At 35.6% G+C, this 16,333-nt stretch overlaps 1 protein-coding gene across 13 annotated transcripts in view; it reads right to left on the reverse strand.

Moving 5' to 3' along the window:
• Positions 1–16,333, reverse strand: part of TCF12 (transcription factor 12) — a 372,042-nt gene that overhangs the window by 301,135 nt on the left and 54,574 nt on the right. The gene's annotated exons all lie outside the window — the stretch shown is intronic.

Raw genomic sequence — 16,333 nt, forward strand, 5'->3', positions numbered from 1 at the left:
CAAAAAGGAAGAGGTCTATAATCCCTTATTGAAAATTCTAAAATCCAAAAAAAATTGTGAAAACCAAATTTTACATAACTCATTTGGTGGTAAAACCTGACCTGACCTGAACTGAAATGAGGATAATTATAGTCCTCATTTATCCCACTCAATGTGCATGTTAATATGTTTCAATTCAAAAATACTGATGTATATGATTATAGGGTTCTACCATAGATCCCTCCAGGGAATGTTACATAATATACAGTACATATTGCTAATTCAGGTTTTAAAATTCAAGGAACTCCAGATTCTAAAACAAATCCAATCTCAAGATCTGGAGCTAAGAAATTATGGAGTAATACTTTTATATTTAAAAAATAAAGTTTATATACTTAACTGTCTTCCCTCTACCACTTTCACTAACTGCAATCTTCTGTAAGTTCAGAAGGAAGGAAGGTAGGAAAGAGGAAAGGGCAGCCACAGTTCATGTGATTAACTCCTCTGTTTAATGCTTATTAATCTCCCTTCTGTCAAGGATGGCTTACCCTGGACTACAGGCATCATTAACAGCCAAATAGTGACTAGGGAAAACAGAGGTAACAGAAGAAGACTGAATACATATCACACAGTTCACAGAAACTATTCAAGACAGGAATCTGAATCTTAAGTATTTCCTGTATTCTCAATAAAATAGAAAATATCATCTCTAATAACAACCTTGTATTAGTAACAATGTTTTATTTTTTGAGTTTGCTTTCAAATATGTCATTTAAACTTCATACTCTATAGAGTCTCTCTACACAGTCCCTTTACATAATAACTTAATGGCAGAGTTGTTACATATATCAAACCCAGACTATCTAAACCTACAACAATCTACTGCCTATCCCAATGCCTACCACAACAATCATTCAGAATGCATGGCAAGGAGTTCCCGTCGTGGCACAGCGAAAACAAATCCGACTAGGAACCATGAGGTTTTGGGTTTGTTCCCTGACCTCGCTCAGTGGGTTAAGGATCCAGCATTGCCCTGAGCTGTGATGTAGGTCAACAGATGTGGTTCAGATCTGGTGTTGCTGTGGCTGTGGCATAGGCCAGCAGCTACAGCTCCGATCTGACCCCTAGCCTGGGAACCTCCATATGCCGCGGGTTCGGCCCTAAAAAGACAAAAAAAAAAAAAGAATGCATGGCAAGAAACTTAGATAATGTATTATAAGACAGAATATAATGACTTTTTACTTTTTTGATTAGAAGAGTAACTATTTACTCCTCAAATTTGTTTTGAACTAAATCAATTTAAATTATGAATCAAGATATCACTTCATCTGTTTTCTAGAGAGAATGTATTTTTCTTCCTTCAAACATTAAAGCATGTTCTACATAATCAAGGTGTAGAATTAGGATAGTTTCCCTTTAAAAATGTAAACATACCAGTTAAAGGAATAATGTGTTTTAATATTTACTGAGGTTAATTTTGCAAGTTTATCTGAAATGGAAAGACTTGGCTATTTTACTTACAAAAGTAAATGAAGCAGATAGTGACTATTAAGTCACTCCAAGGTGAACCAGCTCCAGTTCGAGATGCTAATTACAGATTTTCTGGAAATAACATAATTACATCTGTAATTACCATCAAAATCAACAGAAATTTCCAATTTACCTGCATTCTTTAAAGCAAAAGGATTCTAAACCTTGCTCATAACATTTTAACTATATTAGTTAGATATAGAAAATGTGATTATCTAGGGAGTTCCCTGGTGGCTCAGTGGGCTGGGGATTCAGTGTTGTCACTGCTGTGGCACAGGTTCAACTCTTGGCCCAGAATTTCCATATGCCACAGGTGTGGCCCAAAAAATGTGATTATCTAAATTAAATGTAATTAACCACAGAAGTTTAAAAACTTGAATTATTCAGTATACTCAGACTTTTTATTTTTTAATAAGCTCCATAAACTTACATATGTCTTGCTTACCATTTTATATTCCAAGGCCTACTTGAGAGCCTAGAGCTCAGTAGATATTCAAAAATATTTGCTAAATGAATGAACTAAAAAACACTACATCCAAATTTAGGATTAATAAAGCAATACATACACTTTCTATTTAAAAATCTGTTTAAAGGTTGTTATTTCAGTAAGCTCTGATGAATTCAGTGTTATCAAATAACTTTCATAAGCTTTTTTTTTTTTTTTTTTTTTTTGCTTTTTAGGGCCATACCTGCAGCATATGGAGGTTCCCAGGCTAGGGGTCTAATTTAAGCTACAGTTGCCAGCTTACGCCAAAGCCACAGCACCGCCAGATCCGAGCCGTATCTGCGACCTACACCACAGCTCACAGCAACACCAGATCCTTAACCCACTGAGTGAAGCCAGGAATCGAACCTGCAACCTCATAGTTGCTAGTTGGATTCATTTCCGATACACCAAGATGGGGACTCCATAAGCTCATTTTTAAATGAATCACCATTAGCCCTAAATTTCTTACTGAAAATATGGAAAGACAAAGACTTACAGTTCTAAACCTTGATAAATCTATGAAAGTGATGACCACATAAATTAACCTACAAATGTCAAAAAGCAACCATTAATTCAATAATTTATCCAACAACTACACTATGTGCCCAGCATTTTATGTCAGGCAGCCAAAATAACATAAATAATATCTATCCTCAAGAAAAGCACAAATATGACAGGAGAATCACATGAGTGAATAACCAAACATGATTGGCAAGGCAAACAAAATCTTACAGGCAAACAGAAGATGACTGAAATTGGAAGTCATGTTCGCAGACTGAGACGACAAGTGATCTGGTTGCATAGGAATGTGGAGTAAGATGTGGGGGCTGAGAGGGTGTTAAGCCCAAACTGTCAGAGAAAGGCATGATGAGCAGAGGATACAGCATGAGCAAAGGTAGAGAAGAATACACATATACAAAAGTGAGAGATAAAAACTTAAATAACATTACATTACTTTGAGATGGATATCCTTTTTTATAAAACATTCTTACAAAATAATTTTAACCAAAGATTATTTTCTTAGACACCTAAAATTCTAGGACTAGCCTAACATTTATGAAGTAGTCCTAGGGAAATAACTCAATATGCTGTTATCTAAAATAAACAGAACAGAGAGTTCCCATCGTGGCAATAGCAGGTAAATGAATCCAATTAGGAACCATGAGGTTACCGGTTTGATCCCTGGCCTCGCTCAGCGGGTCAAGTATCCAGCATTGCAGTGAGCTATGGTGTAGTCGCAGATGTGGCTCAGATCTGGTGGTGCTGTGGCCGTGGCGTAGGCCGGCCGCTACAGCTCCCACTTGACCCCTAGTCTGGGAACTTCCATACACTGCAGGTGCAGCCCTAAAAAGACAAAAGAAAAGAAAAGAAATTTAATCTTACATCATTTCCTTTAATATTTAAGCTCAAGTCAAAACCACACAAGCAACAGCTTCAAATCCTTACCTTTCATTGCTACCATTTTCATGAGCCTCACATCAGTTATTCTAAAACTCCTAAATTTAAATTCTTTCATAGCTATAAATTTGGCTTCTCAAAAGGAACCATAAATTTCCTTAAGAGCAAAAACCATAATTTAATACCTTTGAAGGTCCCAACATAAATCTAGAAACATAGAAGATACCCAATTAAATATTTATTGACTAACTGTTTACTGAGATTGGAATTTTTACGTTTTTAAAGAACATGCTACCTTAAAACATACTTAATATTACATAGTTTTGCAGCTTTTCATTCTAAGAAAACCTTGATAAGAAACTTGATAAGAAAACCAGAAAATGGCTGGGAATTACTATTCTGAGAAATTCTAATCTGCCTGCCATCATAACCCAGTATTAGGTTTGGTTACAATTTTTGCCCTACTGAGACAATTTTATTAGTCCACCAGCTAACTCACAGTAACCACATAAGAGACACTGCGAGTAATGTTTACAACTCTGACTTCACACGTTAAGCCAAAACTCTAAATAAAATAATGCAACCCTGAAGTTTAGATGTTTCCATGCTTTGCAATTCTCACACGACCATGAAAAACTTTAAAAAAAAAAAAAAGTAATGTGAAAAGATTCCTTTTCTTGTAGAAAGGCACAAATAGGAGACATAACAAAATAATTATTGAAGAAGTAAAATAAATATAACTGGTATTATAAATGCACTTAAGGAGTTCCCGTCATGGCTCAGTGGTTAACGAATCTGACTAGGTTCGATCCCTGGCCTTGCTCAGTGGGTTACGGATCTGGTGTTGCCATGAGCTGTGGTATAGGTTGCAGATGTGGCTCGGAACCCGAGTTGCTGTGGCTGTGGTGTAGGCCGGTGGCTACAGCTCCAATTCAACCCCTAGACTGGGAACCTCCATATGCCATGGGAGCAGCCCAAGAAATGGTAAAAAGACCAAAAAAAAAAAAAAATGCACTTAAGCAATTTCAATAAATGATCACTTTAAAAACATGGGTAGGGAAGTTCCCATTGCAGCTCAGTAGGTTAAGAACCCAACTAGGATCCATGAGAATGTGCTGATCCCTGGCCTGACTCAGTGGGTTTAAAGGATCCGGCATTGCCTTGAGCTGTGGTATAAGCCTCAGACACAGCTCGGATCTGGCATTGCTGTGGCTATGGCACAGGACAGCAGATGCAGCTCCGATTAGACCCCTAGCCTAGGAACTTCCATAAGCCTTGGGTGTGGCCCTAAAAAGACCAAAACAAACAAACAATAACAGGTAGGGAAAAAACACATGATAAGCTTGGCAGTAAAAGCAACTATTCTTTCAATAACTGAATGATTTATTTACTATTGTAAAGGTGATTATGTTTAGAACACTGGACAGTAAGTAGTCTATGAATACTTGAGGATTTAAAATACTTGACTACTTAAAAAAGGAACAGTTTGAGGTAAACACTTGTTAAGAATATGTGTGAAATAATACACAGTACCATAAATTTGAAAAGTATGAAACTGAGGTATTTCCCAGTTTTGATTATATATACCTTGCTTTCGGAAATAAAATCTCTTTCTGGAAACTGTCTATAAAGTGATTTTTTTTTTAAATTCCCATTAATTTTTTAGCAATTTAAAAATATTACAAGATAGGATTTAAGAGAATCAAAGGATGAAGTATTACAAACAACAAAATCCATAGTGAAACTCTTAAAGACATAAGACATTCTATGAATACGAAAGTTTCCTAATGTTATTTGAACTTGTTATTTGGGTATGTATTATACATTCTGACAATTTCATTCTGACCTTTCCATTTTACTGAGGGCTCCAGCCAAAACCATACCTTTAAAAAAAAATTTAAGCTTAATTTTTTGAGTTTATTTCAACCGATTATTTACACCATAGCTCTACATACATAGCTGGCCAAGCTCAAAGTCTGATTTGCTTTGCAACAAATGTTTTCAGTATCCTTTGGAAACACTTAATGATAAAGACACTTGAGCCTATTATTACCTGGGTAAAAGGAAAGTATCTTCAAAGAAGGATTACATAATTCACATAATAATATAACCACAAGGTTCTGAAAATATAGCTACAAGTAGTGTCCCTACCAGTCTGTTTCCATGACCTATCTATGGAAAGAAAATCTTAAAGGTAAATGAATCTGACCTGAGACTATTTGGCTAGTTTATTTTCCTTTTCATTTTCCTTCAAGCCAGACTATTGTATAATTACTATCTCAGAAGCAGTAAAGTCTGGGTTTTTTTTTGAGTTGCCATCTAATGAACACTATAAGCTTCCATTTTGTTTCAGATATTATAGCATGTACAATACTGACTTTAAATGCATAAACCTTTTGTTTTTACTAAAATAATCACCCTCTGATCCTTCTACATTGTTACTTCTGAGACTTCAATAAGTCCCAAAGTGTTTGACTTAAATGGTGGCTAGAATCTAAGGCATAGAAAGAAAACTCAGCTTGATCCTAAAAATTGGACCAAGAGTTCTATATTTCATTATGGAATCATGAATTGCAACCAACAGCTGTTCCACTCATCAGCTATTTTAAACCATTTAATATGATCTGCAGCAAGACTAATTCTTTTCTAAATAAGCATGTCAACACTTAAACCAAAACTATGCTTTCTTCCAAACTGTCTCCTTGAAAAATTTAATACTTACTTAACCTATGCTGCCACTTAGAATTTCAGAACTTTCTTTTCAGAAATAAACATCATAGAAAATTTACTAACCTCATAAAGAAATCACTCTCCTTACTGTGTAAACATTGGATTAATACTCTTGGCCTGGCTTATCCAGCTTTCCTTCCCAACCAGCCCCTCTACTCCCATATTCCCTTAAATCTGACCCCTGCCTATTTCTTTCTTCCCATATCCCCTTAAATCTGCCCCTACCTTTTCTTCTCTCTGGTTTTTGAAATCAACACTGAGAGAATGTATAGGGGAGAATGAACCTTGAAGAGACCCAGGAGAACGAACAGTGAAACAAAAGAAACAGATCTGGAAGTAAACATTTTCATCCTTCTTGCTTATATCATGGGTTAAAAAAAATCCTAATGGTCATGAATGAGTACTCAATTTTTTTTTTAAGTTTTATAACGTCCACACTTTCTCTTAAAAGAACTATCTTTCAAGCCAACGGTTTTCAAGTCAACATTCAGGGGATTAGAAAAGGAATGTTTCAAAATATTAACCAAAGTTAGCATATTCTGAGCTCTGTCCACGTGGAAGTGACTTATACCTTACCCCCTTTCCCCCAACACTCCGTAATATTTCTTAACAATGTTCATCAAGCCTGGCAATAAGATTAAAGTTCCTTCACAACAGTCAGTAACTGTAACTCGAAGCCAACTTAAACCCCTAAGAGTGTTCAAATGAATGATGCTCAACAATTATTGCCTGAATTTGAACTTGGGTGAAAAGGCTATGAAACAGCAAGAATTTTTGGTAAACAAGGCAACCTCCCATCAGAGCTGAAATTAGCAGAGGTACCCTTTGATTCCCCAATTCTCTAAAACAAAAGCACATTCTAAGGATGTTGGGGGTCCATAACCAGAGTAGATGAGGGCACTTTGGTCCAGTAACTGGGTGATTCATTTAAATGTGAGTATGAAGAAATATATATTATACCTAAAAGATCATTTAAAATAAAAAGTAGGAGTTCCTGTCGTAGGTCAGTGGAAACAAATCTGACTAGCATCCATGAGGGTTCAGGTTCAATCCCTGACTTCACTCAGTGGGTTAAGGACCCAGCGTTGCCGTGAGCTGTGATGTATGTCACAGATGCAGCCTGGATCTGCTATTGCTGTGGCTGTGGCCGGGGGCTACAGCTCCATTCGACCCCTGGTCTGGGAACCTCCATATGCCGTGGGTGCAGCCTTTAAAAAAAAAAAGTAAACTGCTTAATTTGGTAAGATTAAGTTGGATGGGAGAAATTTTCCTTTTGTTTTGTTTCTGTAATGCTATTTTTGTAACCAGAAAAATCAAGATCACTTTTAACATCTCAATATCTCACTATGGCACATGTAAATAGATATGCATTCTTTCCAAACCGTAAACTCTCCTTACTAGCTATGGGCCATTAGTTAAATGTATACATACAGATTCACTCCTTATTGCATTTACCTCAACTAAGAGACTGAAATTCAGTTATTCAAGTAAGATATATTTAGAAATAAGGTACATAAATATATATGAATGAAACAAAGCAGGCACAGAGATTTTGTAATTCAAGCTTAGCAAAGAATACTAAAACCAGGCCTTAGAAATAGGACTCCTATGTCTGATGTGGACAGGAATTTTAGATTAGGAAAAGATACCCTGGTCCAAGTCAAAAGAGCTCAGCTTTACTCACACCTTAGGTTTTAAAAAGCAGAGTAAAAGATCAGAAATAATCACTGAATAAGTGAAGATTTTCCAAAGCTTTTTTCTTGTTCACACATATAAGTCTGTCTCTGGATCCATAATGAGAAATGAGCAGGCATCAATTACTCTTGTGTCATAAAATCAGAAAGATAATGAGCACCAGAAGGAAGAAGATATAAACTACTCAATTTGTGGAAGAGAAAATAAATATAACCACTCCACTGAAAATTTGAGGGAGAGAGCCCTGAAAGTTTTCAGTAATAAGGGTCAATAAATAGAAATTCACTGCATAATGCTCACCTACCTAATTTGAAATGTGCAAAATTTTCATAAATTATTTGTTTAGAGTTTTATTGTTTTGGGTTAATGAATATAAAAATATATTAAGAACTCATCTTTGTTTGCAATTTTAGTCCCCCAAACCTGTTTTCCTCACAAAGTCAAATTCCACAACTATAAAATCACCAGTGGAATTTTCAGAAATATAAGCTTCAAGGTTCATACTTTGTACTTTCTATGCTTTTAGATATATCTACTCATATTTTCATGTTTTAGTAGTTTGTGAATTTTTTTTTTTTTTGGCTTTTTGCCTTTTCTTGGGCCGCTCCTGCGGCATATGGAGGTTCCCAGGCCAGGGGTCGAATTGGAGCTGTAGCCACTGGCCTACGCCAGAGCCACAGCAACGCGGGATCCGAGCCGCGTCTGCAACCTACACCACAGCTCAAGGCAATGCCAGATCGTTAACCCACTGAGCAAGGGCGGGGACCGAACCCGCAACCTCATGGTTCCTAGTCGGATTCGTTAACCACTGCGCCACGACGGGAACTCCAGTTTGTGAATTTTTAAGGTCTGGTAGAAAAGAGTCTATCAGCACTTTCCCCATTACAAGGAAAATTAAGAAGCAATGAAAATCAAATAATATATCAAAAATGTCAAATCTCTCAGGAATCAATTTTCTTAAATAATCATTAAAACATTCTGTACTAGACAATACACATTTCCCAAAACTGAAACATAAGGTGATGTAAGTTTTAAGAACTGACTCTTTAGTTAAAACTATAATTTGATCAATAATGGTCATATTAATAAAAGGTAAGGTAAGCAAATGCTGAGCATTGCACCTAATTTACACTTTCTTTTTTAGAGAAAATATTAATTTAAACATTCCGTCAAGTATTTTTAAAGGAAACACTAGAGATAAATTGAATTTTCACTCAAGTATATTATTACAGGTTAGAGATAACAGCATTTGTGGAATAAGTGAATTTAAATCTTTTTATCAATTTATTTTAAATTAAGAAATCTGTACATAGATAATTCATGAAAACTCATCTTTCTTTTCTGGCCTTTGAACAAAAAGGAAGATAGGGAATAAAATCATTTCATTTTTATAGTTACCATATTGATCTTGATAAAAGATCAATTGGGGGTTATATTTTAGCTAGATTTAAAATTATATACTTACTTAAAAATACGAGAAAGATACAGAGAGCTGGGGGGGAAAGTTACAAGCTATAGAGAAGTAAGCTAAAGGACACCAAGAGGAAACAACAAGACATGCCCTGTCTCCTGCCAAACAAAACAAACATGCACAGGAAAGGTAATGTCTAATCAAAAAGTCAGTACCAGGGAAAAGGAGTGTGTGTGTCGGGACAGGGGTGGGGGTTGGGGAGAGCAGCAGTGTGCCATGTTAGATTTAAAAGACTTAAGGGGTTATCAAATGCAAAGAGTTATTCTGGATTGGACCTGGTTTGCATAGATTAACTGAAAATAATATTCTTCAAAAAAACTGAAAAACCGTGAGCATGAATTAGACAATAAGAAAATCTACTGATATGGAGTTCCCGTCGTGGCTCAGCAATAACAAACCCAACTAGTATCCAAGAGGACGTGGGTTCAATCCCTGACCTCACTCAGTGGGTTAAGGATCGGGCACTTCCATGAGCTATAGTGTAAGTCACAGACACAGCCCAGATCCTTCATTGCTGTGGTTGTGGCATAGGCCCATCAGCTACAGCTCCAATTTGACCCCTAGCCTGGGAACTTCCATATGCCACAGGTGCTGCCCTAAAAAAAGACAAAAATGTGTGAATATATACATATATATACCTAGAGGAACAGTCAATATTAACTGTGTGATGGAATATGGTGTTTTTATTTATGAATGCCATTTAAATCCCAGACTCAATAACTATACTGTATATTCAATACACAAGTGACATATAGTAAATAATATATACATATATATTTGTCAGCCACCTTTGTGAGGAGCTAATTTTGGGGATAGCTGTAAATGTAAAGACGCCAATAGAAAAATTAAGTGAGATACCCACTTATCCAATAAGGTAACCATCCAAATGTGAGTGACTACTTTATCTAACAGTACATGACCTAAAATGAGTGACATGTTATCTGCCTCAAATGAACAACAAAATAATCATTTTCAGATTTCCCAACAGAATTAACTACAGAGAGTAACCCTCCTTGAAAACATAAACTATCTGGCTTCTAAACAATAAAATCTGTGGTTGAGTTCAGGGGAAAAAAATACACAGATTTACAGTCACACAAGTAACAGGTGCCTTTACTCCTGACTAATCACTTAATACTGGCATATCGATATAAACTCGAATAGAAAACAATTCCAACAAAATTGGCTTTAAAAGTTGAAAAAAGTAGAGCAACTTAGAAATAATATAGATAGAAATAATGCTTATGTATAAAAGTATAACCTCAAATATTCAGACGGAAGTTCAAATGTTAAATTCAAAGAGAAAAGTAAAAATAAATAAAGAAAGGCCCAAGAACACACAAGGAAAGAAACTGGTAAAGTAGCAAAAAACCTATGAGAAGAATTAAGAGAACAGCCAGTACTATAAAATGAACAAAACTTTATAAATCACAACAAAACTTATGTCTACACGAAAAAGAAAGCAAAAGTTGGGAGTTCGCACTGTTGTGAAATGGGTCAAGAATCTGACTGCAACAGCTTGGGTTGCTGCAGAGGCATGGGTTCTACCCCCAGCACAGCATGGTGAATTGAGGATCCAGCATTACCACGGCTGTGGCCTAGGTTGCAGCTGCAGCTCGAATTCAATCCCTGCACTAAAAACTTCCATTTGCAGAGGGTAGGTGGGGAAGGGGAGGAGACAGAGGGGAGGGAAGAGAAGTGGGACTGTAAAGAGGAAAGAGAAGGAAAGGAAAGGAGAAAGGAAAGAAGGAAAGAAGGAAGCAAAAGTCAAAACTCAAAAAGATTTTATGTCCTCCTAGGCAAGAACAGTAGGGAAAATTAATCTTTCAAAAATTACAAAGATTACTAAATCTTTAAAAAATTATTACACCAAAATTGAAGGTAATGAAATAGACCAATAAAACAATTACAATGTTTTGTTGTACTTCACACTTCTACAGGACACTTTCAAGAGAAAGAATAATGAACCTGTGCATCACTCTCTTTTTAAAGACTGTTATTTTGATATTTTAGGAAACTTACTCAAGGCCACATAATTTGTCTCAGGGATGGAAATCCAACTCTGAGTCCTTATTTAGTAGGACTAAGTAGTCTACTTGTATTAGTTACCTGCTCATTATCACTGTATTACATTATTTTTATTGTTTATGTGTCACTCCCACTAAGATTATAACTCCTTGGGAGCAGGGATTATACCCATCTCTAGCCATCTTTGTAGAACCATCATCTATCAGTGTATATTTTTACAAGTGCCCAAAAACTGTGTTAATGAACATGCATAAAGTTAATCAAAGAAATCTAATACATGGAGGATTCATTTAATTACTTTTATAATACACATATGCACAAACCCCACTCATAATCCCAGTGAAATGGGCAGCCCGAGGCAGCCATGTTTTTACCAATTTATAGTTGTGTCCCTAACCCCAACAAACTGGGTGAGACATAGGTGACCATTTGGACACTAGTCAATCCATTAGCTTGTTAATAAACATTATCTCTTGAAATTAAACACAAGTATGAAATACTAAGACAGTTGGAGATGTTGCAAATTTAGAGTGATAAGTAAGTAAAGGAAGTTGGTCTGTAATGTTCCAACAAAAAGCAGACATACACCTAGTGAACCTGAATCAAGACTCTAATGGCCAGTAAAGGACAGAGAAAACAGACTCACATATAGGCACGACATGACAGGTTTTAAACATTTGGAAAAACACCTATTACAATAATAAGCTATCAACCTAGGATAAAGAACAAAGCTGCACCATAACAAATAAATGTATTAACATTAAACAGGTAAAAGCCAATTACCATCACCTAGGTAGCCACAAGAATGTAAGAATCACTAGGATTGGGAGTTGTCATCTCAGAAGTAACAGACCTGACTGGTATCAATGAGGATGCGGGTTGGATCCCTGGCCTCGCTCAGTGGGTCAAGGATCTGGCATTGCTGTGAGCTGTGAGCTGTGGCTGTGGTGGAGGCTGGCAACTGCAGCTCCAATTCGACCCCTCAGAACTTACATATGCTGCAGGTTTGGCCCTAAAAAGACAAAAAAAAAAAAAAAAAATCATTAGGATAGAGAAGTTCCATATAGACAGACTCACAGTACAGTGTCTCCTTTCACTTGGCCTGATGCTTTCAAGATTCAACCATGTACACATTTATCAATATTTTGTTCCTTTTTGTTGCTGAGTACTATTATTTTATATAGACGTGCATTATCTATATTGTGGTATTTTTTTTAATCTATTCACCAGTTGATAAATATTCGGGTTTTCCCATTTGGTATTAAGATCATTCTCAAAAAAAAGTATAGTAACATTTTCATTTCTCTCGGATGAATTCCAGGAAGCGGGACTGTTGGTTTATACCGTAAGCATATACTGAGTTGATATGAAAAGACAAACTATTTTTCTCTAGGTGCCTAGATCATTTTTCACTGCCATTTGAAATGAAATGAGAATTCCACTGGCTACATAGACTCAACAACACTTGGTATTACAACTTACTGTTATTGCTGTTGTTTTAAGTTTGCCATTCTAATTGATGTGCAAGTGTATCTAGCTGCTGGGTTTTTTTGTGGTGGTTGTTGTTTTTATTTTTTTATTTTTATTTATTTATTTATTTATTTATTTATTTATTTGCTTTTTAGGGCTGCACCCGTGGCATATGCAGGTTCCCAGACTAGGGGTCTAATTGGAGCTACAGCTGCCAGTCTACACCACAGCTCACAGCAACACGGGATCATTAACCCACTGAGTGAGGCCAGGGATCGAACCCACAACCTCATGGTTCCTGGTTGGATTCGTTTCCACTGCATCACCACGAGAACACCCCTTGCTGTGGTTTTAATGTGCATTTCTCTGATAACAATATTAATAACACTGAACATGTCTACAAGTGCAACTGGCCATTCATATATCTTCTTTGGTACAGTGGTTTTTTTGGGGGAGAGTTTTGTCCTATTTTTTAAAAATTAAGCTGTCATTTTTTTGGTTGTGTAAGTTCTCTGTGTATAAAGGTACAAGTCCTTTTTGAAATATATATTTTGCAAATAAAAAAAGAAATCACTTTTATAAAGTAATAGGAACACTGTTAAGAACTTTGACACACTATCTCCATTACCAACAAGTAACAAAATAACAATGTAAAAATATACAAATATTTTTTATTGGTCCTGTCGCAGTCCTATACTTTCTTACTTTCATTCCTCAAGATATTATATGACTCAGGCACATTTTGCTTTCTAAAAATAGTTCCACATATGCTCACATCCCAAGTCAGAGTCTATTTCCTCTATCATTCCCCAATTCTCAAGAATGCATGGTTCACAACAAGCAAGTAATCCGGAATGACTCAAGTTATCAAATAAAAAGAATTTTGTTTGGAGCTCAAAAAAGTCAATGGGATTAATATCTTATAAATAGAGCCAATAGAAACTCATAATAAAATTCTGACAATAAAAAAACAATCCCATGAAAATTTCAAATAATACTCTAAAAGATCACTAAGTTTTCAATAAACTTTTAGTCTAGTAGCTTCTGATCCTTAAGACTCAATTTTAGGACTATAAGGCACAAGACACATAAATCAACTTGCTGCCACTGAACACAAGAAGCAGAAGTAGGAGTCAAAGCACACAAGACAACATTCAAAAATCAGTGACTTAATAAGCAAAATGTCAGCAAACCAAACAGCATATTTGATAGGAAAATTATTAACAGATTATTAACTCAAGGGCTAAGCCATGTTATAAACTGCCTGGAACTGCACTAATATGGTAGACACCAATCACATGTGTCTATTTAAATATAAATTTTAAATAATTAAAATTTTAAAATCACTTTCTCAGTTGCACTAGCCACACTTCAAGTGCTTATTAGCCATATGTGACAAGGATTTTAAAAACTTTCACCACTGCAGACATTGTAACATACAGGGCTGGCCAAGGGTATTTGGCAGGAACAACTAAAGGGAGCCCTACTTAGCTAAAGTTTGTTTTTTTGCCTGTAAGGAATTAGAGCATTTTGGTTTAGCATTTAATTATTTTTATTGAATAGTAAAAAAAAAAAATTATATATACATATATATGTATATAAAAGTAAGGTAAAGATAAATAATGGAATATAAATACTTTCCCTTGGGAGGTACCCACAATACCGAAATTAGCTTCATCATTTCCTTTCTTTTTAAAATAGTTTTAGCAAACATGTTTCCCTAAAAATGTTTTGTCTCCTTATTTTTATTTTACTGGAATCACACTTTTTCTTTACATCACATGTTCCTTTCACTATTTCCACTGTGAAGTCATTCTCATCCACTGGCTACCTGATAAACTACAGCAAGTTCAGTTTTGTTCAAAAAAGTTAGACCTAAACCAATGAACTCATCACCTAAGTATTAAACCTATGCAAGTCACCAACAAGGCTTAGGTCTCTAGCGATTCCATTTAAAAAAAAGGGGGGGGGTTTTCATATACATTCAAGTGATTATAAACCAAAATGAGAATAACTTCCTTGTGCATCAAAGGCAGATCTTAGTCACTATACATACATATATCTTTTTTTCTTTTTTCTTCATTGTAGAGCACCAGATATCAAGGTGTGGTCCCCTGTGGTCAGATTACAGGGGAACTTGTTAGAAATGTAAATCCTCTGCCCTATCCCAAAACCACCTAATCAAAGACACTGGGGATGGGGTCAAGCAGTCCATGTTTTAACAAGCCCTCTAGGAGGGTATATTCTAACATTTAAGAACCTCTTGAAAAGTATCTCAACAAACAATATACATAAGATGTTTCTAACAGTTAACTAATAAACTCAATTACCAAAAATAGATTATCCTTTGTCCACTGGTCTGACTTTAGAAATTTCAACTTACTCTAAAATGCTACTTTCAAAACAACCTGAGTGGCCAAAATAAACACAGAAAACAACAAAGCTACTAATTTAACTTTATATATGTACATACAGCTCTCCCTCATTCCCCTATTTTTTTAATCTAATTTTTAAAATTAACTTTTCCGCTTATGGTCTCTTTTCCCCATATACGACCAATTGGCTTTCTTTAGCAAATACCATATATGTATGTCCTTTTCTAATTTTTCTAATAGGGATTTTTTTTCTTAGAGGTTTATAAAGGATGTGTATGTAATTAAGGCTCCTGAACTGTTATATATTACAAATACTTTTCCAAATGTGTACACATTTTAACACATTACACAATGTGCCTTTACACATTTTAACTTAGTTTATAACATAATAGAATTTTTATGTATATACATTAGCATAAACACAAATATAATAATATAAGACTTGGGTGTCCAACAGCCAGATTTAACAAATGTTAATTTCTTACCATATTCATTTTACACCTCAAAGAAATGAAATAATACAAATGTTAATTTCTTACCATATTCATTTCATACCTCAAAGAAATGAAATAATACAAATTGAATTTTTCATACAATAAAATATTTTCATATTTTCCTTTGAGTTTTTCTTTACAGGCTTAGTTTTTTGTTGTTGTTTTTGGTGTTTTTTTTGGGGGGGGGGCTGTATCTGCGGCATATGGAAGTTCCCAGGCCAGGGACTGAATGTGAACCACAGCTTTGACTTACACCACAGCTGTAGCACCACCAGATCCTAATCCACTGCACCAGGCTGGGGATCAAACCCACCACACTGCGGAGACAACAGATCCTTAACCTGCTGTGCCACAGCAGGAACTCCAGCTTAGTTCTTTCTTACTCTCAGTCAACTACTCTTTCTCAAAAATTCAATATATTACAGAAAAAGGGAAAGCTTTATTATCAATTCATGGTCCACCTTGTTTCATCTATACCAGGCAAAGGTCAACAAACTTTTTTCAGTTAAATGCCCACACAGTAAATATTTCAGGTGTTCTGAGGCCCATGAATCTCTGTCTGAATTACTCGATTCTGCCTTAATATCACAAAAGTAGCCTTAGGCCGTATGTAAATGAATGGGCATGGCTGTGTTCCAATAAAACTTTATTTACAAAAATAGACTACAAGCTAAAT

This window comes from Sus scrofa, chromosome 1, assembly GCF_054392235.1.
Source record: "Sus scrofa isolate SSC_HxYL_T2T_F1_AM1 chromosome 1, Sscrofa_HxYL_maternal_Yorkshire_Landrace_v2.0, whole genome shotgun sequence".
Classification (NCBI taxonomy): Eukaryota; Metazoa; Chordata; class Mammalia; order Artiodactyla; family Suidae; genus Sus; species Sus scrofa.